Below are 24459 nucleotides of genomic sequence, written 5' to 3'. Positions count from 1 at the left end.
CCCCCCACCCCCTCCCCTAGATGGCAGGATGACCAGTAGATGTTAAATATATTAAAATATAAATTAGATACACAATAAGTATACATGACCAAAACGTTATTTTGCTGTACAAAAAGAATCAGACTCTGAAATATTGTACAATTAGCTTGGTTCCCACAACTTTCTGCCCTGTGCTGAACCTCATCAGAAGGAAGAAAGGGAGGGAGAGAAAGAAGGTGGAAAGGGAGGGAAGGAAAGAGGGAGGAAGGAAAAAAAGTAGCAAGGAAGGAGGGAAGGGAAGAAAGAAGTAAAGGACAGAGGGAAAGAAAGGAAGAAAGAGAGAGAAAGAGGAAAAGAAAAAGAGGGAGGGAGGAAAGAAGGGAATGAGAGAGGGAAGAAAGGAAGGAGGAAAGGAGGATTAAAGAAGAAAGGAAGAAAAGAAGGGAGGGAGGGAGGAAGGGAGGGAAGCTGTGCAGCTCTGCTTGCCAGTGAGCTTGTGTTGGACTCGCAGACATCCTAGAATTTGAACTCTGTGCAAAACAATTTACCAGCTCTTTGTCAGTGCAACTCTAGGTAGTCTCCTCTTGCCCACCTGAATCTTTGATAGTCCCCCACCTTTCTATCCCTGTCCACTCCCAAGAGGATAAAAGAACTCACTTGACAACTGCAAAGCTTGGCACATTTCTGGTTCTGCTGCCAAACTTGTAAAACATTGGGCAAGTTACTACTTCTCTCTGGACTTTGGGTTCTTCACTTGTGGGAAAGGGGCAGCCAGATGGCCTCTAAGGTCTTTTCCAGGTCTGAACTATGTTCTGGGATCCCTTCCAGTTCTAGCATATATGCATATGATATAATTCCATAGTTCTGTGATTCTTTAGTTTTATATATTAAAAACTGATTTTCATGCATTTCAATCAAGAAGCATTTGCAATGTGTCAAGCACTGTGCTAAACACTGGGAATACAAATAGAGAGCTGAAGACGGCCCTGCCCCTAAGGTGTTCACATTCTAATCGGGAAAACAATTTAGAAATGACATGGTATGAATGAGATATGAACAAAGTAGATGAAAGGCGATTTCAGTCTAATAGTTGAGAGGACTGAGAAAAAACTCCTGTACAAAGTGAGCTTTCAGCTGAGCCTTGAAGGAATCCAGGAAAAGTGAGAGGCAGGGATGGGGAGCAGGATGTCTGGGGGTGGAGGGGAAAGTGGGGGGCAAAAGCATGGAGATGGGAAATGAGAGATGGAGGGTCCTATGTGAACTTTGAGTAGCCCAGTGCAGCTGGATGGTAGAATGTATCTGGGACTACAAGAGTAGAAAAGGGATAGTCTGGAGAGATCTTCCACTTCCCCACATGGGCATTTGCATTTGATTCTGAAGGGCCAGAGCTGAGTAAGAAGGCCACTGTATGGAAATGCTCTCTATACATATGTATCATGATCCTTTTAACTCAAGTCAATTATAGAATCTCCAAAGGCATCTAACCCATCCTGATTAGGAAGCCCTAACAAGTAGTCATTTGACCTCCAAGGATGAAGCCTTGGGCAGCCCATTCCATTCTTAAGACTACTTTCATTGTTAGAAATTTCCACTGGATAGTTATCCTAGAACTTATTCTAATTCCTCCCCTCCCAATTAGTGGAAGTGGTGACTGGAGGTGGGGAGGAGTTATTTCTGCCCTTTGGGGACAAGCAGAATAGTCCTCCTAAAGGACAGCATTCAAACATTGAAGACAACGTCTTCTCTGGGCTATCTCAATCTTTGTATGACCATCCCAGGCTGCCCTCTTCTGGACATTTTCCAGTCTACTAATGTCCTTCTTCAAAGGTAGCACCTGAACTGAACAGAATATATCAGATGGGGCTTGAGAGGGACAACACAGCAGGAATTGAATACCTCTTTTATTTTGGACCTCCCATCTTGGTTCAACCCAAGAAGATATTAGCTTCTATGGCAATCAATCATATATCATGCTGAGTTATTAGCCACTTAAAAACTCCTAGGGTCTTTTTCTCAGGACATAGTTCTTATTCTATACTGCTCTTATATTATTATTTTAAAAAACAAACAAACAAAAAACCCTAAAACTAAAAACAAGTGAAGGACTTTATATTTTTTTCTTATTAAATTTTGAGAATGAAGGACAAACAATTAAATTTTATTTGTTAGATTTGGTCCACTGTCCTGGCTTATTGAGACTTTTCTGAATCCCAGTTCTGTCTTCCAACATATTAACTATCCTTTCAGATTTCACAAAGATTTCAAACATGATATAGTTGCATTCTATGCTTTCATTCCAGTCATTGAAAAAGAAAATTGACTTATCAAAGGGTTGAAGATAGATCACTGGAGCATTCCACTAGGGACCCTCTCCTAGATGGATACTAACTCAATATGACCATTATCAAAATGGTCACTCAATCAGTTCCAAATGTTGACTATGCATGGGGATAATGATGACCTGGATCCTTGATTTGTTGTCACATATAATTTTGATAGAACACTACTGTACTATAAGAAATGCTAAGCAAGATGCTCTCAGAAAAACCTGGAAACACATGAACTGATGTGAAATGAAGTGAACACAACCATAAGAACATTGTACATAGTAACAGAAATATTGTACAATGATCAGTTGTGAATGAACTATTTTCAGCACTGCAACGATCCAAGAAAATTCTGAAGTACTGAAGGGGAAAAATGCTTTTTATCTCCAGAGAAAGACCTGATGGAGGAGTTTGAATGCAGATCAAAGCATACTATTTTTTAACTTTATTTTTCTTGTTTGTTTGGGGCTTTTTTATTTTTTTGTCTGTTTTCTTTCACAACATGACTAATATGGAAATGTTTTACAAGACTGAACATGTATAGCCTATTATCAAATTGTTTGCCTCCTCAGTGAGGTGGGGAAGGGAGAGAATCTGGAATTCAAATTTTTAAAAAGCAAATGTTAATTGTTTCTACATGTAATTAGTGGAAAAATAAAATACTAAATGACTTGCATTTGCAGCTGAAATTTCAGGGATCTGTCACTGTAGAGCTTGGTACTTTGTACAGATCTGGATATCTCTGGGAAATGACAGGGAGAAATATATTTTTCTAGGTAATAGAAGAGTGTATAGCAATGGGAAAAAAGTATGTTCTTCTGGAAGGATGGAAGGAAGGAAGGAAGGAAGAAAAGGAGGGAGAAAAAAGGGAGGGAAGGATGAAGGAAGGTATTAAGTGTCTATTATCTTCCTGGCACTGTGTTAAGCACTTTATAATTATTATACTCTTTGGTCCTCACAACAACCCTAGGAGGTGGTAGCATTAACCACCCCATTGCACAGTGAGGAAAGAATTACGTGCCTTGCCCAGGGTCATACCACTAGTGTCATAAGGTTACATTTGAACTTGAGGCTTCCTAACTCCAGGTTAGCTCTCTATTATCTATTATACCACTTAACTCTCATAACAAAATGACTTCTCTCTTGACTGAGTTCAACTTTGTACTATGAACCAATGGGTACTCTTCTGGATAGAACATAAATGTAGTTTGTGGTGTTCTAGAGACAATGAAAATAATTTGAACTGGAGTGGCGAGAGTAATAGTTCAGCTACTTCCTGGCCCTAGGAATTATGGTTAAGTAAATGTTTTCAAATGGAGGCCTGAGGAACTGGCCTAGGGTTCTGGGTAGCCCAAAAACAGATTTGGAAACTATAGAAAGATACACGAACTTAATGCTGGAAAAGTTTCTTTTGATTGTCTACTGTGGTCCTATAAGTCTGTAATTTAGTCCTTTTCTCCTTTATAAGCAAACCCTTGAAAAGTCATTTATAATCTTCATGGTAGGAAAAAAAGGGGGCAGTGGGCACTATAGTCAAGATAAATCTAGATCCTTAAAATTTAGAACACATCCCTTCAAAGCCAGTAAGGTGTTCTAGAACACAGCGTGTCAGAGCTGGGAGGGCCCTTAGAATCCAGGATGTCAGAGCTGGGAGGGTCTTTAGAACCCAGGATATCAGAGCTAGGAGGGTTCTTAGAATCCAGGATATCAGAGCTAGGAGGGCCCTTAGAACACAAGATGTCGGAGCTGGGAGGGCCTTTAGAACAGAGAAATGTCAGAGCTAAAAGGTTCTTTAGGAATCATCAGCACATAATCCTACTATACTCTTAACGCTACCTCACCTCCATTTTATAGATAGGGGAATCAAGACACAGAGAAGGAAAGATGCTTTCAAGGTCACATGGTGATTCAGGGACAAAGCTAGGGACCACCCCACCCCAGCTGTTCTGGATTCTTTCTCCTATTCTAGGCCCAGGAATATATATAGCCTCAATAACTGACGCTAGTTTATTGCTTAGGTTTTTACTGATCCCTATTAAGACCCCTACGATTATATAAATTTTAATGAGATGAGTCAAAGGAAAGGAAGAGGTCACCAACTTATAGTGATACATATGACCTATACACAGATTCAGAGTCCCAGTCTTAGCTCTCCAATTTCTTATTTGTGCAACCTTGGGAGATAATAATATATAGCAGTCCTACATATAAAATAATTTTGGGCTTTTGAGTTTCATAACAGCCTTAAAGGTAAGCAAAATTGGAAATTCCTATTCCATTTTATAGATGAAACTGGGGCTTTAGAGGGTTTGAGTAATTTTCCTTGTCAGAAAGCTAGTAAGTTTCAAAGGTAATATTCAAATCCAAATGTTCAAACACCAAATCTAGCATTTTATCTACTACGTCATACTTCTTCATGCAGTCTTTACAACCTAGGATCTGTTTCTTCTTCCACAAAATAAGGCTATTGGACTAGATAATAAAGTCTCTTCAAGCTCTAAATTGCATGATTTATGGGGGTAGCTGACTTTGACATCATGATCCTTGACTTTAGTTAAGACGACTCCCTCAAGTACTAATGACTTCTGGACTAGTTGGTAAAATTCCTTTCTGAGATTTCCCAGTCTCTCCTGTAACCTTTATAATAGGCGATGACAGACAGAGTTGGAGAGAAGAAATGAGTATCATTATTCCTTTCATAAATGAGGAAATTGAACTCAGAAAAAGTGGGGCAGGGAAAGAGACTTGCCTAAGATCAGGAGCAGAACTGAGACTAGAATCTAGGTGTCCCTAACTCTCAACCTGGACCTTCAAAAGATAAGCACTGAAGCTTGAAGAGTTCTGGCAGGAGGGAGAACCCCCCTGGCTGCTCACCAATGGTACCTCACAGGAAATGTGGCCCTGGAGGCTTCTCTCTGGGTCTTGCTCAGTGGATAGGGGAGCAGAGGTGAAGATCTGATTTAGGGTGGGGGGCCCACACCCCTTCTTCTTGCCTCACAAAATTAGTGACAGGGCCCCACCTACCCCCAGGCATTCAAAGAGACACTAGGGCCCAGGGAGTGGTTATGTGCTAATAGTTATGTCATGGGGCCCATTGTGTTGGTCATTCTGAGGGAGCATGGTTGGGGCCAGGTTTATCCTCAAAAAAAAGGGGGGGAAGCTGGGCAGGGGAGGAAAGAAATGGAAAAAATCTCTGGACTTGGACTTCTCTGCACACTTAGATTCTCATGGATAATCAGTTGGCCCATGTAATCTGAGTATGTGTATTTTCTGTATCTATGAGCAGGTAAGGACAGCAGAGATTGAGACTTATTCATCTTTGTGTCTCCTCCTCCCTGCCTCTCCTCAGTACCTCCCAAAGGGCTCTGCAAGGAGGAGAAAAATTTGTTAAATGTTTGTAGTTGGAGGAAAGAAAATCAAAAAGAGATGAAATTTGAGGAAAATAGGAGGATTAGGAAGGGGGGAGACAGAGGAAGAAAAGAGGACATTAAAGAAAAAGAAGGAATGAAGGGAGGGGAAAATGAAGGGAGGGGGAAAAAGAGGATAGAAGTCAATAGAGGAGAAAAAGGGAAGGGCCAGGAGCAGAAAGAAAGAAGTCCTTGAGATAGGAAGGAGAAGATAATGTCACAACAGATGATAGTGGGCTCTAGTATCTAAGAGTCAGACTTGAGGCTGTGGGAAAACTGGCTGGTCCTGTATGCCTGCCTTTTTGCAATCTTCTTGGCTGGGCGACATCTATGGTTACTCATCATGGAATCTGGGGCAGCCTGTCAGAGCTTCCCTTGCCCAGGACAGACATTAGGTCTGATCTGGTGCTATAGGAGTCTAGAAACTGGAATAGAAGGGGAGAAGGGGAAAAGGCACAGGCTCTGGTCTTTCTGTGAAGGAGCTCCCAGCTTGCTTGTTCCCTTGGCCCAGAAGTGACCATGGGCCGTGTATCCTCAGGCCCCCCAAGGCAGATCCAAGCAGCAAGGGGGCAGCTCCAAAGGAAGAAGTTCTGGAGAAGCTGGGCAGATTCTTGATGAAGCAACACTAAATTCGACCTTGAAAGATCAGGGAGGCAGGGAAAGTTTAGGAACGCTTTGCCCCTGTGATGGACAGCGTATATATGGAAGTATGGGGGACGTGGCGGTCCCTGTCCACCATGGGAAGCCAAAGGTCAAAAGCAGCCCCTAGAAAGTGGGAGCATGACCAGAACAGCTGAAGAGCTGGGAAGAGACTAGACATTGCCCCACTGGAGACAGACATTCCTCTTTCCCTATTACTTTCATGATCTGGCTCTCACACAGAACTTGTAAGTACTGTTCTTCACTTCTGTAAAGAGTCTACTCATCTCTATTTGCCAGATGTTCTCAGCAAGTATCCAGTTTTTCTAATATCGTTCATTTTGTGCTGATGTGTCTTCAAGGAAAAAAAAAAGTAAAAGCCCTAAGCTGAAGGCATAGGTCATTCTGGGACAGAAAGAGAAAAGAGATTTTCTTTACCATTGGCATTTCTACCAAATGCTCTGGATAAAGCAAAAAGATTTTTATTGATAGCCTATTATTAAATTCAATAGAACCAGAGCTTAAAATGAATCCAGATAGGCTTTGGGGTTCTCTTAGACACCAGTGAAGAACAATATTCTGGAAGGAGAAATCTTGATAAGTGGAAGCAGGAGAAATCTTTTCTCAGAAGCATGAAATTCTTCTTTCCCACTGTAGTTCAGGCTTTAAGAGCCCAAGGATTAGAAGTGAGGCTGGTGACTAAAAGCAAAATAGCCACCTCACTGGAACTCCTGAAGGGAATATAAATCTGGCTATCTACCCACATGTGGTTTAAGGGTCAGAAAGGGAGGAACATGTTTTCCTCTTCAATCCTCAAAACAAATTTAAAAAACCCCTTCACATGGCTCCAATCCCTGCTTGGGTTTTTGTTGTTGTGGTTTTTAGCTTTTATACAGATATATTTATCTCGAAAGGCATAATCACAACCATACAAATTTACTCCCTTAACAGGTGGGATCCATAATCCCTTTCTTCCCCTTTGTACCACCCCAGTCTTTGGGGAGGAAAAAGGAATTAGGTTCAGTTTAGCTGGGTTCTAACCTTCCCATCCCCTTGAGTCCCAAGCAATCTGGCTTCTCAGGGCCTGCATGCTGACCTGACCGGCTGCACTATCGTGACTGCAAGATCTCCCTGGCTTGAACCAGACTCTGGAATTGAAATGAGGGAGGAGAAACCACAGAACAGAAAGAAATCCTTCCCCCTCTCCCTCTCACCAGGCCTACTTCTCAGGGAGCAAGGGAAAGGAAGTCCTTTCCTTCTTCCCTGTTCACTCCATGGAGCCCATGCAATGTCTGAATTGTGCAACCTTCACCTTTTGGATACAACAAATTGAGATGCTGAAAATAGCAGAAAGACACTGGCAAAGATTCAGTCTTGCCAGTTTTAAAGATACAGAAAAGACAGTCAAAGGGAACCACACGCTTGGATATGAAATTAGGCAAAATGGGGATGTTCAAAGGCTCCTTGAGACAATCTCTGGGCATGTTACACATTTCCTACAGTTTGAAATTTGCCATCCCAGGAAAGGTGGTGCAAAAACGATTTTTTTTCACAGCATTCATTCTAAAAACTGAACATTTCTCTATGTTCTCTGACAAGGCATAAGCAATGTCCTTTCACTTGCTTCCCCACTGCCATACATACCATCAAATTTCAAATATATATGAAATCTCAAATGTACAGATAAAAATCATAATATTCTCAAAATATAAAATTTTATGGATTTACAGAAGAAGGTAGATTTCAAGAAGCAATTTACAGAATTGACCAAATATGCTTACTTAAGTTTTAATCTTATAGTACTTCTTTCCAATCTTCAAGACAAAGGACTAGCTTCCTACTCAGGCAGGAAACCTAGTCCACACTAAGCTTTCTTAGCTACGTAGAGTTCTCCCACACAGGGATAAGGGAACTGGGGTCAACTGAGTATTTCCCCTTTCTCAAATGAGAAAACTCCTGGGTGGAAATTTTCCAACAATTCTCTCACAGTGCATTAAGGTCACACAATTGGTGTCTGCCAAAACAGGGAAAAATTGTCTAACGGTTCCTTTAGCATATTTGATCCCCACAGAAGTCCAAGCAATTTCCTCTGAGCAATCTCAAATCTGACTTGGTTGAGGGCCTAGGCTAAAAGCATTCTTAGATACTATAGATTGTCTCTGTATCCTAGGGATCTCCACATCTGAAGCACTAAACAAGAAAAGTGCTACATCTATCGGGTTGGACAATATGACAAAAAAAAAAGGAAAGTGATAAATGTTGGCGAGGATGAGGGAAAAGTGGGACATTAATACACTCCCCTTGATCCAGCAATAGCATTACTAGGGATCCTTAAAAAGGAAAAGAACCTACATATGCAAAAATATTAATAGCAGCCCTTTTCATGATGGCAAAATATTGGAAATTGAAAGAATGTCCATCAATTGGGGAAATGGCTAAATAAGTTGTGATATATGAATATCATATTACAATATCACATCACACAAAAGTATTATGCCATAAGTAATGAACAGATTTCAGAAAAATCTGTTATTATATGATCTCATGCAAAATGGAATTAGCAGGGGTCTCTACCTGAAAAGGACCAGAACCCAGGCCAGGAGGCAATGACCACACCTCTCCTCGGATCATATCACCTTGGAAGCACCAAAAACTTACAGATCTCCAGAAGTAGTGCTGAAAACAGCAGGATGGAAAAACTGAAGTTGGGAAGTACTCTTTCCAGCCCAGGAGCAAAGTTCAACTTTAATGTAAAGTTAAAAGTTAGAAATAGGCTGGGAAAATAAGCGAAGAATTAAAAAAAAAGGACCTGATCATTAAAACTAATTTTGGTGACAAGGAAGAATAAGATAGCTGGAGCAGAATCTATTATGCTTCAGGACAAATTAAAAAAAAAAAAAAACAAAGCAGGCATAGCAATCTTAATCACAGACAAAGCACAAGCAAAAATATATCTAAAAGAGATACATGGAGTGGGATAAAGGCGAGTTATAGAAGGATATGTAAAATTATGGTAGTGGGAGAAGGTGTATAGATTAATGAGAAAGGGATAAAAAGGGAAAAGGTGGGTGTTTAATGGGAATAGAATAAGGTCTGTAGATCAATGGGAATGAAATAAAGAGGGAAGGAAAAGGTGGAAAGAGAAGATAAGGGAGGGATCCAAGGGTTGGAAGAAGGATAAGTAATAGCAAGGCAAGTAAAGAAGTAGAATTAAAGGAGAAGAGTTAGGGATGGAAAATTATAGATGCACACCAACACTATAACAAGGATCAGGAGGAGAATTCATTAGGGGAAAAAAAAGTAAGCCTAGTAATCATTGATCTCAGACAAAGTTAAACCTAAAAATTCAATCAAGAGAAAAATTTACATTATACATCAGCCATATTTATATTGTTTTAGATGCATGTCTATAAAAGAGACAAGAAGGGAAACTACATTTTGCTAAAAGTACCATAGACAATGAAGTAATATTAATACTAAACATGTATGCATTAAATGGCATAGTATTCAAAGTTTTAAAAGTTAAATGAGTTACTGGAGAAAAGAGAAAAACCATACTACTGGGGAAACCTCAACTTTCCCTTCCCATAGCTACATAAATCTAACTGTAAAATAAATAATAAGGAAGTTAAGGAGATGATAGAAATTGAGAAAAATTAGATATGATAGAACTCTGGAGAAAACAGAAAAGAAAGAAGTATACCTTTTTATCTCCTGTAGAGCATAAAAACCTCACCAAAAAAATGCTGAAAACCAGACATTTTAAATGCTGCCTTTCCAGACCATAGTCCAATTACATTCAGTAAATGGCCATGGAAACTTAGTTTAAAAATTATTTAGAAACTAAATAATAAAATCCTAAAACAAAATTAATAGGTCAAAGAACAAATCATAGAAACAATAACAATTTCATTAAAGAGAATTACAACAATGAGACATGTAAAAATTTACTGGAAATCACCAAAGCAGTACTTAGAAGAAAAATTTATATCTCCAAATATCTCAATCAATAAAACAGAGAAAGAGCACATCAATGAATTGTGCATGTAACGCAACAAACTATATAAAGAATAGGCTAAACACCAAAGTAGAAATCCTGAAAATCGAATTAGAAATTAACAAAATTGAAAAAAAAAAAAAAAAAAAGTAAAACCATTAAGGGGCAGCTAGGTGGCACAGTGGATACAGCACCAGTCCTGAAGTCAGGAGGGCCTGAGTTCAAATTTGATCTCAGACATTTAATACTTCCTAGCTGAATGACTATGGGCAAGTCACTTAACCCAAATTTGCCTCAGCAACAACAACAAAAAAGTAAAATTATATTTTTTTAAAAACCAGCAAAACCATTTATTTTTTAAAATCAGTAAAATAGATAAACCATTGGCTAATTTGATTTTTTAAAAAGGAAAGAAGAAAACCAAATAACCAGCATCAAAAATGAAAAGAATAAATGTGCCACTAATGAAGTCATAAAATCAAAGCAATTACTAAAAGATATTTTCCCAATAATAAGCTAATAAATCTTACAATCTAAATGAAATGGATGAGTATAAAATATATAAGGTGCCAAGATTAAGAGAAGAATAAATAAAATAATCCCCTTCTTACAAAAAAGAAATTTAAATAAGCTATCAATGAGCTCCTTAAGAAAAAATCCCCAGGACCAGAGGGATTCCCAAGTGAATTTTATTACACCTTTTGAAAACATAAGCAAAGGTGAAATCCTACCAAATTTCTTTTATATAAACATGGTGCTTATACCTAAACCAGGGAGTACAAAAAGAGTTTAAGCAAAACTATAGACCAATTTCCCAATGAACATTGATGCAAAATTTTTAAATAAAACACTAGCAATGAGATGACAATATATTACAAAAATCATATGCTACAAATGGGTGGAATTTCTACTAGGAATGTAGGATTGGTTCAATATTAGGAAAACTAGCTACATAAGTGACCACATCAAAAACAAATAACAATCATATGTTTATCTTAATAGATACAGAAAAAGCTTTTAACAAAAATGGAATACTCATTCCTATTTAAAAAACACTAAAAAGCATAGGAATAAATAGTTTTCCTTAAAATAATAAGTGGTATTTATGTCAAATTACCTGTAACTATTTGCCTTCCCAAAAAGATCAGGGTTGAAACAAGAATGCCCACTATCTCCACTGTTATTCAACAGTGCACTAAAATGCTTGCTGTAGCAATGAGAAGAAAAAGAAATTGAAGAATTAAAATATTAGAATAAGGAAGCAAAACTATCACTTTTTTTGCAGATAATATGATGGTATACTCAGAGCATTTTAGAGTCAACTAAAAAACTAGGTGAAACAATGAACAACTTTAGAAAAGTTTCAGGATATAAAATAAAGCCATACAAATCATTAGCATTTCTATATAATACCAACAAAGACCAAAAGGAAGAGATAGAGAAATAATACAACATAAAGTATTTGGGAGTTTACCTATCAATACAAACCTAAGAACTACATGAACAAGTCCAACTCTTTTTATACAGCAAAATAATTGTTTGGACATGTATACATATATTGTATTTAACTTATACTTTAACATATTTAACATGTATTGGTCAACCTGCCATCTGGGGGAAGGTGGGAAAAAGTTGGAACAAAAGGATTTGCAACTGTCAATGTTGAAAAATTACCTATGCATATATCTTGTAAATAAAAAGCTATAAATAATAAAAAAAACTATATGAACCCAATTACAAAATACTTTTCTCACCCAAATACAGATCCAAACAAATAAAAATCAATTGCTCATAGGCAAGATGAATCAATAGAATACAAATGATAATTCTACCTAAATTCATTTACTTTTTCAGTGCCAAACTACCAAAAATTATTTTATAGAGCTAGAAAAAAAGTTAAAATTCATCTGGAAAAACAATAAATAAAGAATATCAAATGAGTAAAAAAAAACAAAAAACAAACAAAAAAAAAACTGTTAAAGAAAGTGGTCTAGCAATACCAGATCTCAAACTGTATTACAAAGTGGTGATCATTAAAACAACCTGGTACTAGCTAAGAGATAGAGTAGTAGAAGGAGGGAATAGTAGAACAGATTATCTACACAAGAATATATTAAACGACTATAGTCATTCAGTGTTAGATTAATACAAAAATCCAAGATTTGGGGCAAGAATTCAGTATTTGACTGCTGGGAAAATTGGAAAACAGCTCGGTAGAAACTTAATATAGATTAATATCTTACACCATATATCAAGGTCAGAATGGGTACATGATTTAGACAAAAATGGTGATACCATAAGCAAATTAGAAGAGCATGGAAGAGTTTATCTGTCAGAGCTATGGATAAGGAAAAAATTTATGGCCAAACAAAAGATAAAGAATAGGAAGTAAAGTAAATAATTTTTTATTACATTAATTTAAATCACATTTATGTACAAACAAATATAATACCTTCAAGATTAGAAGGAAAGTAGAAAACTGGGGAGAAAATTTTAGAGAAAGTTTCTCTGATAAAGGCCTCATTTCTCAAACATATATAATTATAAAAACATAATCAAATATAGAAAAAACTGAATCAAATTTGTAAGAGTGTGAATCATTACCCAAATGATAAATGATCAAAAGATCTGAGCAGGCAGTTTTCAGATGAAGAAATCAAAACTATCAATAGTCATATTAAAAAGCCTCCAAATCACTATTGGTTAGAGAAATACAAATGAAAACAATTCAGAGTTCTACCTCACACATGTCAGATTGACTAACACAACAGAAAAGGAAAATGACAAATGTTGGAAGGGACATGGAAAAATTGGGACACTAATGCACAGTTGGTGGGGTTGTGAATTGATTTAACCATTCTGGAGAGCAATTTGGAACTATGTCCAAGGACTCTAAACTCTGCATACTTTAGCATGGCAATATCACTACTAGGTCTATTTTCCAAAGAAAACAGTGGCAAAAAATTAGAAATTGAGGGAAAACTCATCAAGTATGGAATGGCTCAATAAGTTGTATTACACGATTGGAATGAAATATTATTGTGATTTAGAAATGACAAGAAAAACCTGGGAAGACTCATATTAATAGACAGTAATCATTATTCAAGGCAATTCCAAAGGATTTGTGTTGAAAAATGATAGCTATCTCCAGAGAAAGAACTGGTGAAATCTGTATGCAGATTGAAGCTTTTTTTTTTAACCACCTTTCTCTCTCTCTTCTTTTTTCCTCTGGTAAATTATTATTATTTATTTTAATTTATTTGCATTTTATTTATTTATTATATATTATCATTAATCATGGTTAATATGAAAATGTTTTATATAATTTCACATATATAAGTGATAATGACATTTCTTGCCTTCTTAATGGGTGGAGGAAGGATGAGAGGTAGAGAACTTGGAACCCTCCAATTTTTAAAAAATAAATGTTAAAAAAAATAAAGAATATTTCTTAAAAATATAGGGAAGACCTGAATATATTTGTAAGGAAAAGGTTGAGATAGAAAGAGATTAAAAAGTAGAGGGACAGGGAAGGAATGATTGTGGGAATAATGTCTTGTAAAGAGACTAGAAAGAATGGGATCATGAATAAAAGTAGTGGAGTTGATCTTTGTGAGGTTAAAGTCCATTTCTTTATCAAAGACTAGAGTAAAATAGAAGAGAGTATGGATGATGCCAAAGGAGTTTGACATACAAAAAAGTAGGAATGAGTAATTTTTAGCTTAGAGTGGAAAAAGTAGGTAATGGGTTGGGAGACTTGAGAAGGAAAGGTCTGAAATAGCCCTTGTGATATAGCTTGTGATAGAGAATCAATTAGAAAGTAGTAAAAGGATTGTGTTGTTAAACTAACGGTCCAGTTTATATTAGAAAGCACAAATTCTAATTCAGCAGTCAGTATGGTTGAGTAATTTCTTCTTTGATTGATTTAATTAACTTAAACAAATATATTTGATTAATAGCAATCAATAAACAATTGGTTAGTCCCTGCAAAAAAGAGACAAACGGCAGGTTCTGCCCTCTAGGAGCTTACAATAAAATGGGGTAAATATATACAGAACAAACAATATAAAAGATGAACAGGAAATTACAATATAAACATTAATAAATATATATATAGAACAAACAATATAAAAGATGAACAAGAAATAACCGAAAAGAAGCACTAGAATAAAGAGCAATTAGGAAAGATTTCCTGTGATTGAAGGGATTTAATTTGGATTTAAAAGAAACCAGAGAAGTCAGTGGGCAGAAGTGGGCAGAAAACTGCCAGAGAAAATGCCTTACGTTGAGATGATTTAGCAGCACATGAATAGATGTGAGGAAGGTAGATGATAATCAATAAAACAAAGGAATAAGGGAACTTTAAAGGGCGGTTTAGCATTGCATTAACTAATTATATAGTCAAGACTGAGAATGAGAAAAGTTGAGTGACAGCAAAGGTGATGGCTTGGACTGAGGAGGTGGAGGGAGTGGAGCTCTAGGTGAAGCTAAAGAATGGGTTGAGGAGGTGTGAAACTTCAGAAGAAGCAATAAGGGAAGATCATGATCAGATAAGAATTTCAGAATCCTTGAACTCTGAAATTGAAGCACTTCTTGAATGCTCCTGAGATCAAGGGTGTGGTTAAGTCTATGTTTAGAACAGACTAATTAGAGAAATAAGTTATAGGAATTGAGCTGATTGAAACTCCAAGGAGGTAGGGTATGACAGGAAACAGCAACAGTTAGGTGGAAGAAATGAAATAAAAGAAAGCAAAGACCCAGCTTCTTAATTGTTTGGCTCTTCCATCAAAGCAATTCTCCTTTTGATTGTTGTTGTGGAGGCCATTCAGTCATGTGTTGACTCTTCATGACCCTATAGCCACGGGCCCTTCTGTCCTCCACTATCACTCTGTTGTCATTGCTTCCATGACACTATCCATCTCATCCTCTGCCATCCTCTTCTTTGCCTTCAATCTTTCCCAGCATCAGGAGCTTTTCCAGTGAATCCTGTATTCTTATTATGTAGTCAAAAAGTATTTAAGCTTCAGCTTCAGTATTTGATAGCCCAGTGAATAGTCTGAGTTAATTTTAAGTATTGAATGATTTGATCTCCTTGCTGTCCAAGAGACTCTCAAAAATCTTTCTCCAGCACCATAACTAAAAAACATGGATTCTGCAGCATTCAGCTTTCCTGATAGTCCAACTCTCACAGTCATTCATTGCTACTGGAAGAAACTAGAGCCTTACATATATTAGCATGGTGATAGCTCCACTTTTTAGTATGCTATCCAACTTTACCATAACTTCGCTTCCAAGGATCATCTTTTAATTTCATGTGTGCCTTTGCCATCAGGAGTGATCTTTGAACCTAAGAATATAATATCTGACACTGCTTCCATTTCTTCTCCCTCTCTTTGCTAGGAAGTGTTGCCATGATTTTAGTTTTTTTTGTTTTTTGTTAAGCTTCAAGACAACTTTTATATTTTTCTCTTTCCCCTTTATCAAGAAACTTCCTAATTCTTCACTTTCTGCCACCAGAATGATATTGTCTGCACATCTGAGATTGTTGATATTTCTCCCAGCTACCTTAATTGTGAATTTTTATTTGTCCAGTCTGGCATTACATATGATATATTTTGCACATAACTTAAATAAATAAGGGGACAATGTGTAGTCTTGTCATACTCCTTTCCCAATCTTAATTTGATCGATTGTTGATTTTTGGGTCTAACTATTACTACCCAGACCACATACAGGTTCCTCAGGAAACAAATAAAATGATACGTTACTTGCATCTCTCTGAGGACTTTCATGCATTTTGTTGTGGTCCACACAGACAAAAGTTTTAATGTAGTCAAAGAAGCAGGAATATATGTTTTTTCCGGAAATCTTTTGCTTTCTCCACAATCCAGCTACTGTTGGCAATTTGGACTTTAGTTCCTCTGCTTCTTCAAAATCCATATTGTTCTTTTGGTAATTCTTAGTTCACATATTGCTGAACGCTAGCTTGTAGAATCTTAAGTATAATATTACTGGTATGAAAAATAAACATGATTGATTATTTGGTAATTTAAACATTCCTTGGCATTGTCCTTTTTTAAGAGTGTGATGTAAACTCACCTTTTCCAATTCAATGGCCATAGTTGGGTTTTCCAAAATTGCTAGCAAATTGAGTGCGGCACCTTCGTTGCATCATCTATTAGGATTTTAAATAGCTCAGCCAAAATTCTATCACCTCTACTAGAGGCCCACTTAATTTCATTCTCCAGAATAACTGATTCTAGATTAATAACCACACCATAGAGGTTATCAATGGTGTTAAGATCTTTTTTGTAAAATTCTCCTACATATTCTTGCCACCTATTAATCTCTTCTACTTCTTTTAAGTCCCTACCATTTTTGTCTTTTAATAATGTTCATTATTGCATAAAATGTTCTTTGATATCACTAATTTTCTTGAAGAGATCACTATCTTTCCTATTTTATTGTTTTCTTATATTTCTTTGCAATTCTCATATAAGAAAATCTTCTTATCTCTTCTTGGAATTCTATATTCAGTTAGGTGTATCTTTCCCTTTCTCTTTTTTCTCACTTTTGTTCTTTCCTCAACTATTTATAAAGCTTCACCAGATAGTTGTTTTGCTTTCTTTTTCTTTTTCTTTGGAATATTTTTTGTTTCTTTCTCCTATATAATATCCTGAAGCTGTGTCCATGGTTTTATCTACCAGATCTAATCTCTTAAACATCATTTCTATTTCATGTTCATAAAGGATATTCTTTAGGCCATACCTATACTGTCTGATAGTTTCCCCTACATTCTTCAATTTAAATCTAATTTTGCCAAAAAGAAACTCATGATCTGAGCCACAATCAGCTCCAGCTCTTGTTTTAACTGACTGTAAAGAACTTATCCACCTTTGGCTGCAAAATATAGAACAGATCACCTTTGGCCTCTTAGGCATCAGTGGTTGAAGCACAAGATTTATATTACTGTAATGTTGAATGGTTTGTCTTGGATTTGAATAGATTTGTCTTTTTTGAGATTATAACCAAGTCTTTCTTTTTTCACCTTTTTATTGACTGTGAGGGCTATTCTGTTTTTTCTTATTTTTTTTATTTTTTTTTTTTTTGCTATTTATTTTTAACATTTATTTTAAACTTAAATACAAAATGGGAGGGGGAAGAAGAGAACATTTCCATGTACATAGCAGAACATGAAAAGATTCAATATAAAACAATATATACTTTCATTTCAAACAGTTTCTTTAAAAAAAATCCTTAGTAAAAAATAATACACATTATTTTTTTTTTCAAGTATTCTTTTTTTTTTTTTTTTAATAGCCTTTTATTTACAGGATATATGCATAGGTAACTTTACAGCATTAACAATTGCCAAACTTCTTGTTCCAATTTTTACCTCTTATCCCCCCCCCACCCCCTCCCCTAGATGGCAGGATGACCAGTAGATTAATACACATTATTTTCAAAACTATCCAGTTTTTCTGTGCTTCCTTTTAGGTTTTCTTTTGTTCCCTGCTATACACTTTTTTATTTTATTTTTTTCTTCCTCCATCCTGATGCCCTGGAGAAAGCTATAACAAATTTGAATATAAATACATAGACATACATATCTATAAGCCACACACACACACACACACACACACACAAGACTCTATTATCCATTTTCTATTTGTCAAATCTTTCTCTGGAGGGGGATAGCATCTCTCTTCACAGGTCCAAGTTTTTCCATGTTTTTCTAAATCAACCAACTCATCATTTCTTATATTAATATTCCATCACAATTATTTGCTACAACTTGTTTAGCCATTCCTTAATTGGAGGGTATCTATTATTAGCCAGTCTGATAGATCTAAGATGATATCTTGAAATTGTTTTAATTTACATTTCTCTAAGATTGGTTTACAGCATTTTTCTCATATGATATCAAATAGATTTGATTTTGTTTATAAAAAAACTACCTATTAATACTCCTTGATCATTTATCAATTAAGGTATGACTCCTTTTCTTATAAATTTGACAAAAGGGTTTTTTTTTAATGTAATCAAAATTATCTATTTTATATCTTAACAATGCTCTATCTCTTGTTTCTTCATATATTATTCTCCCATTCTCCTATCCATGAGTCTAATAGGTAATATGTTCCAAGGTCTTCTAATTTTCTTGAGTTAGCTCTCTTTAGATCTAAGTCATGTATTCATTTTGACCTTATCTTGGTATATGGTTTAATATTGGTCTATGCCCAATTCAGACTATTTTCCATTTTTTCCCAATAATTTTTTACTAAATAATGAATTCTTACATATAATATTTTTTTCCAAATACATGTAAAGATAGTTTTTAACATTCATTTTTATAAGATTTTGAATTCCAAATTTTTCTCCTTCCCTCCCTTTGGGTCCCCTCTTCCTAAGACAGCAAGTAATCTGATATAAGCTAGGCATGTACAATCATTTTTTTAAAAGCTGAACAATATTTTATTTGTTCAAATACATGTAAAGATCGTTTTCAACATTCATTTTTGGTTTTGGATTCCAAATTTTTTCTCCCTCCCTCTTTTAGCTACCCTCTCCTCAAAACGGCAAACAATCTGATAGAGGTTATACACTGTACAATTATGCTAAACATATTTCCATATTAGTCATGTTATGAAAGAAAAAATAGAGCAAACGGGGAAAACCACCAGAAAGAAAAAAACAGCAGCTGTCTCAAAATCCCTCAGCCCATAGAGGCCAAGGACAACTCAGCAGGAAAGGTTTGGTGCACTAGGGTGTGAGGAGAGCCCCAGTTCAGGATCCAGCTTTGGGAGCCACTGAAACAAAAGCAGCAGCACTGCAGTAGGACATAGCAACTCTTGTCAGTCACAGGTAGGAGGGCACAGACAGTTGGACAGAGGGAGATTGCAAGGGCCTCTTTGCTGGCATTGCAGCAGGATTGTGTTGCATAGTCTACGCTAGATCTGGGTAGCAGTACTAGCTCATAGTATTATGTTGAGAAGGAAAATAAAAATATCCACTCAGAAGATAACAAAGTCAAAGCTCCTACATCTAAAGCCTCCAAAATAAATAAATAAGAATTGGTCAAAGGCTATGAAAGAATCCAAAAGAGATTTTGAAAATCAAGTAAGAAAGAAGAAAAATTGGGAAGAGAAATCAGTGATACAAAAGGAAATACCAAAAGCTAATGAGAAGAATACCTTAAAAAACAAAATTGGCCAAATGAGAAAGGAGCAATAATATAAGGAAAATAATTCCTTAAAAATGAGAATTATGCAAATGAAAGCTTATGACTTTATGAAAAATCAAGATGCAATACAATTAATTAAAAATAATGAAAAAAATAGGGAAAAAACATGAAATATTTCACTGGAAAAACAACTGATCTGGAAAATAGATCTAGGAAAGAGAATTTTTAAATTATTGATCTCCCTGAAAGCCATGATCAAAAAAAAAAAAAAAAAAAGAGCCTGGACATCATTTTTCAAGAAACTATCAAGGAAAACTGTCCTGATAGTCTAAAACTAGTGTACCAATCACCTCCTGAGATTCCAAAATGAAGATTCCCAAGAAATAATAACTCCCATAACTCCCAGGTGAAGGAGAAAATAATGAAAGCATCCAGAAAGAAAGAATTCCAGAACGGTGGTGCCACAGTCAGATTAACAATAGATTTACTAGCCTCTACATTTAAGAATTGAAGAACATGGAATATGATATTCTGAAGAGCAATGAAACTCAGATTACAACCAAGAACCACCCATTTGCAAAAGTGAATTTAATCTTTCAAGGGAAAAGGTGGATAGTCAATGAAATAGAAGATTTTCAAACATTTATGATGAAAAGACTAGAACTGAATAGAAAATCTGATTTTCAAATATAGGACTCAAGAGAAGGATAAGGTGGTAATCAGGAAAGGGAAAACCTAAGGGACTTAACAAGGTCTATCCGGTTCCTACATGGGAAGATGATTCTTGTAACTCATAAGAACTTCCTCATTATTACGGCAGTTAGAAAAAGTACATAAGAAGACTCAGATGAAGATGGAGTTGAATATGAAGTGATAATATCTAAAAAATAAAATAAAATAAAGGGGTAAGAGAGGAATGTACTGAGAAAAGGAAAGGGAGAAGTGGAATGATATAAATTATCTGCCATAAAAAAGGCAAGAAAAATGTTTTACAATGGAGGGGAAGGAGAAGAGGGAGAGTGAATGGATCTTATTCTCATGAGGAAATAAACATCCATACTTAATATGGGTATAGAAATCTACCTTACCCTGCAGGAAAGTGGGAGGGAAGAAGAGAGGGCACATTGGGAAATAATAGGCACATTGCATATAATTTAGGCAGAATTGTCATTCTAATTTTATTAGCTTGGTTCATCCATGAGCACTTGATAATTCAATTGTTTCAATTTAACTTTATTTGTGTGAAAAGTGTTTTATAATTGTGTCCATACAGTTTCTGGATTTGTATTGGCAGGTATACTCCAAAATATTTTATATAATCTTACAGCTATTTTAAATGGAATTTTTCTATCAATCTCTTAAGACTTGGCTTAGTGGGTAATATATAGAAATGGTAATCATTTATGTGGGTTCATTTTATATTTCGCAACTTTGCTAAAGTTGTTAATTATTTCAAGTAGCTTTTTAGTTAATTCTCTAGGATTCTCTATGTATACCATCATATCATCTACAGAGTGATAGTTTAATTTTCTCATTGCCTAGTCTGATTCCTTTAATTTCTTTTTTTCTTCTCTTTTGCTAAAGATAACATTTCTAGTACAATACTAGATAACACTGGTGAGAAAAAGCACCCTTGTTTCATCCTTCATCTGATTGGAAATGGTTCTAGCTTATCCCAATTACATATAATGCTTGCTTATGTTTTTAAATATATGCTGCTTACCATTTTAAGGAAAACTCCATTTATTCCTATGCTTTCTAGGGTTTTGTGGGGGAGTTGTGCTATACTTTGTTAAGAGCTTTTTCTGCATTTATTGAGATAATCATAATTTTTGTTAGTTTTATTATTGATATGGTCAATTATGCAAATAGTTTTCCTTTCTCTCTTTTGGCTCCTCCTGGTTTAAGTATCAGCACCATATTTGTGTTATAAAAGGAATTTTCAAAGACTTCGTTTTTCTAAATGGTTTATATAGCATTGTAGTTGTTCTTTTAATGTTTGGTAGAAATTACTTATAAATCCATCTGGCACTGGAGAATTTTTCTTAGGGAATTCATTTGTGACTTATTCAATTTCTTTTTCTAAAATGGGTTTTTTGAAGTAACTTGAATTTCCTCTTCTTACTCTAGACCATTTATATTTTTGTAAATGTTTATGGATTTCAATTAGATTGTCAGATTAATAGCATACAGTTGGGCAAAACAGATCCTAATTTTTGCTTTCATTTCCTCTTCATGGATGGTGAGTTCACCCTTTCCATTTTTGATATTGATAATATGGTTTTCTTCTTTCTCTTTTCTAATCAAATTAAGGATTTATCTATTTTATTAGTTTTTTCACAAAACCAATTGTTAACTTATTAGTCCAATAGTTTTCTTACATACAATTTTATTAAATCTCTAATTTTCAGCATTTTAAATTTCTTATTTAATTGGGGATTTTTAATTTGTTCTTTTTCTAGCTTTTTTAGTTACATGCCCAATTCATTGATCTCTTTCTCTATTTTATTTTTGTAGGCATTTGTAGATATAAAATTTCCCCTAACTTCCTCTAACTCTCAGATAAAGCAAAAGTAAAAATAGATCTTACTAAAAGAGATGAGGAAAGAAAGTACATCTTGATAAAGGATACTGTAAATAATGAGGCAGTAACAATATCAAATGTGTTTGCACCAAGTGGTAGAGCAGGCAAATTCCTATTCTAAGCCAGCTACAGGAAGAAATAGCAAGACTACACTAATGGCAGAATTCAACTTTCCTTTCTCAAAAACAGACAAATGTAATCACAAAATAAACAAGAAAGAAACTAGGGAGGTTAACCGTATTCTAGAAAACCAAAATATGATAGACCTCCCAAGAAAATTCAATAGGGACAGAAAGTATTATACACAAAAACTGACCATATATTAAGGCATAAAAACCAATAAAATGCAGAAAGGTAGAAATAATAAATGCTTTCTTTTCAGATGACAATGCAATAAAAATTATATTTAAAAAAGGGCCAGGGAAAGATAGACTAAAAACCAATTAGAAATCAAGACTAAAAACCAATTAGAAATCAAATAATCTAATTCTAAAGAATGAGTGGATCAAACAACAAATCACAGAAATAATCCATAATTTCATTCAAGAGAATGACAATAATGAGACAACATGCCAAAACCTATGGGATGCAGTCAGAGTAGTTCTCAGGGGAAATTTTATATCTCTAAATAGCTACATGAATAGAGAAACAGAAGATCAATGAATTAGACATGTAACTAAAAAAGCTAGAAAAAGAACAAATTAAAAGCTCCAAATTTAATACCAAATTAGAAATTCTGAAACTCAAAGGAGAGATTAATAAAATAGAAATAAGAAAATTATTGAACTAATAAATAAAACTAAAAGTAGGTTTTATGAAAAAACCAACAAAATAGATAAACCTTTGGTTAATTTGATCAGAAAAAAGGAAAAATGAAATAAAAAATGAAAGTGTGAACTTATCACCAATGAAAAAGAAATTAAAACAATAACGAGGAGCTGTTTTGCCCAACTGTATGGTAGCAAGTCTGACAATCTAAATAAAATAAATGAATATTTACAAAAATATAAATTTCCCAGGTTAACAGAAGAGGAAATAAATTACTTAGTCACATTTTAGAAAAAGAAACTGAACAAGTCATTTATGAGTTCCCTAAGAAAAAATCTCCAGGGCCAGATGGATTCACAAGTGAATTCTACCAAACATTTAAAGAACAATTAATTCCAATGCTATGTAAACTATTTTGGAAAATTGGTAAAGGAATATTGCCAAATTCCTTCTATAACACAAATATGATACTGATATCTAAACCAGGAAGAGCCAAAACAGAAAAGAAAATTACAGACCAATCTCTCTTATGAATATTGATGCAAACAAATTTAAATAAAATATTAGCTAAGAGATTACTGCAACTTATCACTAGAATAATACACTATGACTAAATATGAGATTACAGCATGTTATCAACAGGATAATACACCATGACCAAGTAGGATTTATACCAGGAATTCAGGGTTGGTTCAGTTTCAGGAAAACTATTACCATAATTGACCATAAAATAACAAAACCACAACAGAAATCATATGATAATCTCAATTGATGCAGAAAAAGTTTTGACAAAATACAGCATCAATTCCTGTTAAAAACAAAACAAAACAAAAAAACCATTAGAGAGCACAAGGAGAAAGAGAGCTTTCCTTAAAATAATAAGCAGAGTCTATCTAAAACCTAGAACAAGCATTACTTGTAATGGATAGAAACTGGGGGGGCAGCTAGGTGGCGCAGTGGATAGAGCACCAGCCCTGAAGTCAGGAGGACCCGAGTTCAAATCTGACCTCAAACACTTAACATTTCCTACCTGTGTGATCCTGGGCAAGTCACTTAACCCCAATTGCCTAAGAAAAGAAAGAAAAAGAGAAACTGAATTCATTCCCAATAAGATCAGAGATGAAACAAGGATGCCCGTTATCATCAATATTATTCAACAGTGTACTAGAGCACAGAAAAAGAAATGAAAGGAATTAGTTTTATTTCCTCATTGATAGAATTCCTCAATGATAGAATAGGCAATGAGGAAATAAAACTATCATTCTTTGCAGATTATATGATAATATCATATGATGATATGATACTTAAGAGAATCCTAGAAAATCATCCAAAAATCTAATGGAAACAATTCACAGCTTTAACAAAGTTACAGGATATAAAATAAAGCCATACAAACCATCAACATTTCTATATGTTACTGACAAAGTCCATCAGCAAGAGACAGAAAGAGAAGTTCCATTTAAAATTACTATAGACAAAATAAAATACTTCTACCTACCAAGATAAATCCAAGAATTATATGAACACAATGACAAAACATTTCTCACCCAAATAAAGTCAGATCTAACCAATTA

General features: G+C 35.1%; 1 protein-coding gene across 14 annotated transcripts in view; it reads right to left on the bottom strand.

The window, feature by feature from the left end:
- Window positions 1-24459, bottom strand: part of ACER1 (alkaline ceramidase 1) — a 74844-nt gene that overhangs the window by 33389 nt on the left and 16996 nt on the right. For 9 of the 14 annotated variants that reach the window (XR_004231198.1, XR_004231195.1, XR_004231203.1 and 6 more), the window contains exon 1: window positions 5181-5329. The exons of 1 other annotated variant lie outside the window; for it this stretch is intronic. The gene's annotated coding sequence lies outside the window, so the exon portion shown is untranslated. Of the gene's footprint in view, window positions 1-5180; window positions 5357-24459 lie in introns of those variants that run through there. 4 more of the 14 variants (XR_004231201.1, XR_004231202.1, XR_004231197.1 and 1 more) reach the window with 3 other exon arrangements.

The sequence above is a fragment of the Sarcophilus harrisii genome, chromosome 1 (genome assembly GCF_902635505.1).
Source record: "Sarcophilus harrisii chromosome 1, mSarHar1.11, whole genome shotgun sequence".
In the NCBI taxonomy this organism is placed as follows: Eukaryota; Metazoa; Chordata; class Mammalia; order Dasyuromorphia; family Dasyuridae; genus Sarcophilus; species Sarcophilus harrisii.
The sequence above is the reverse complement of the archived record's forward strand: the minus strand, read 5'-3'. Positions and strand labels throughout refer to the sequence as shown.